Raw genomic sequence first — 2,694 nt, 5'->3', positions numbered from 1 at the left:
AGGCCGCGTGCACCATCGTGATGTTTCTGAATCACCACCAGGGATCACCTGGTCGGTAAGGTGGCCAACACGTTGTAGAATATGGAAGAGTCCGAAATTCCGTTGTAGCGGCTTGTCACTCACTCCGCTTTGACGGATGGGAGTCCAAACCCCCACACGATCTCCTGGGTGGTACTCGGCGTCTCGGCATCGGAGATTGAAGCGTCCAGCGTCCACTAGCTGCTCGTACGTTATATGACCTCAAGCCAGCTGGCGGGCCTCATCCGCACGTTAAAGGTATCCTTGGACGTCGGTGTTGAGGTCTTCGTCTTATACGTGTGGAAGCATGGCGTCGAGAATTGTTGTGAGCCGTATTCCATAGACAAGCTCGAACGGTGTCTTCTGCGTAGTTTTCTGGGTCGCTGTGTTGTACGCAAACGTGGCATACGAGAGGACTTCTACCGAAGTTTTATTTTAAACGTCGACGTACACGGACAGGATATCCTCAATCGTCGTATTCAAACGTTCCGTAAGTCCGTTCGTTTGGGTTGGTACGCCGTCGTTCTTCGGTGATCCGTGTTGCTGTAGCGCAAGATTCCTTACATAAGCTCCCCAGTGAGGGCCGTTCCACGGTCCGGGATTAGGACCTTGATTAAAACGTAACACCGTCTTCCCGTAGGGAAACCCTGAGTAGTATGCGAAGCAACCATAGGGATGACTGAAGTTCTCATTAGTTTTCAGCTCGTCGTTTTCGTTGACGTCCAGCTTCGCGTGCCTTCGCGTGCCTTCGCGTTCCTACGTCGCGTGCCTTCGACGTAGTTTGAATGTGTGAAGGACATAATGCGCGTTCGTAGCACATGCTCAAGTCTCGGATTATAGCGCAGTGGGCAGAGCCCCAAGTACCTCCGTTGTGGCCAGAGAGTCGTGGGATCCAAATCAAATGCCGCCTGACTATTTGTTTTTTAGTGGACTGCGCTGAGGTCAGCCCAAACGCTGACGGCGCTCAATAAATGCGCATGCGCAGTAGAGTGCGTACGGCGGACAACAATGACAACGAGGGAGGGAGGGACACAGCCTCGAGCATGAGATGCTTCGCATCTAAAAAAGAACTTCTCGACTTCTTGTGCCCTCCCCCTCGGCAGAGCAGCCGTCTCGGCGTAGCGCGTCATGTAGTTTGTCGCTACGACAATCCACTTGTTCTCGGATTGTGACGTAGGGAACTGGCCCCGAAGGTCTATTCCAATCCGTTGGAGGGACGTCGATGGGACGGCGATTGGCTGCAGATGTCCGGCTGGTCTCATTGGCGCCGTTTTTTGTCGGTGGCAGTCACGGCAGCTCCGGGCTCTGTGGGTGACGTCAGAGGTAAGAAGGGGCCAGTTGTACCTCGCCTTCATTTTTCCAATATTGCGACCTCTGCGGAGATGTCTAGAAGACGGATCGTCGTGGCACGCTTGCAAAATGTCGTGACGAAGGTCCGCGCGGATGACAAGAAGGTAATTCGTTCTTCTTCCGGGGCTGAAATTCTTCTTTACGAGGACGAAGTTTCTCAGGCTGAATGCTGTTAAGTGGCGTTTGAAGGTCCTAGGAACGGCGATGTTGCACCCCTCGAGGTAGTCGATTATCACACTGCTGGGTCAGCATGCTGCTGGGCGGCTAGATGGGGTTCCGTCACGATTCCGAGGAACGCGGTGTCTACATCAAAGTCTTGAGGTGGTGGGTCGAAGGGGGCGCGGGACAGACAGTAGGCGTCGGAGTGTGTCGTTCCGGATTTATGGACGACTGGAAGGTCGAACTCTGGCAGGCGCGAGCTCTAACGCCCAAGACGGCTAGAAGGGTGCTTGAAATTGGTAAGAAACCACAGCCCGTGGTGGTCTGTCCCAACCTTGAATGGCCTTCAATACACGTAGCGGCTAAATTATGAAATCGCTCATTTATTAGCCACGCATTATTTCGCGGCGGCAAAGTAGTTTTTGTCGTTCTTCAGCAGACCACGGCTAACATAGGCGATTACCTTTTTGCAACCGCTTTGCTGTTGGACGAGGACGCCTACCAAGCCTATATCACTGGAGTCCGTGTCCAGCTAGCGTTTCGGCGTTCTCGTCGAAATGAGCGCACAAGGGGCGGGCTTTGGAGGCGCTTTTGCAGTTCGCAGAATGCTTTTTCTTGGTCGTTGTTCTAGCTGAAAGGGGTGCTATCTTTCGTCAAGCGCGTGAGTGACCCTGCAGTGCGTACGAAGTTTGCGACGAATCGCCTAGTATGCGCACTGTCCGAGAAATATTCGCATTGCCTTCTTGTCTTTCGGCATTGGGAAGATCGCTATGGCTGAAATTTTTCCCGGGTCAGGTAAATCTCCCACGGCGTTGAAGATGTGGCCCAAGAACTTGAGTTCCTCGTACACGCAACAGCACTTTTCAGGCTTCAGCGTTAACCGCGACGAATGAATGGCCTCGAGTACTGACTCCAATCCTGCGAGTTGTTCGATGAAAGTCTTGCGAATACCACAGCGTCGTCAAGGAACACGAGGCAAGTGTGCCACTTCACGCCAGCTAGCAAATTGTCCTTGACTCTTGGAAACACTGCTGGCGCCGTGAAAGCCCAAAAGGCATTACCTTGTGCTAGTACAGGCCATCTGGCGTTTTAAATGCAGTGTTATGTCGGTCTCTCGTCCACTTAAATTTGCGAGTAGGCAGTATTCAGATCCATCGACGAGGACTA

Source organism: Haemaphysalis longicornis, unplaced genomic scaffold, assembly GCF_048455015.1.
Source record: "Haemaphysalis longicornis isolate Haplotype H1 unplaced genomic scaffold, Haemaphysalis longicornis Haplotype H1 scaffold_13, whole genome shotgun sequence".
Taxonomy (NCBI): Eukaryota; Metazoa; Arthropoda; class Arachnida; order Ixodida; family Ixodidae; genus Haemaphysalis; species Haemaphysalis longicornis.
This window is presented reverse-complemented; position numbering follows the sequence as displayed.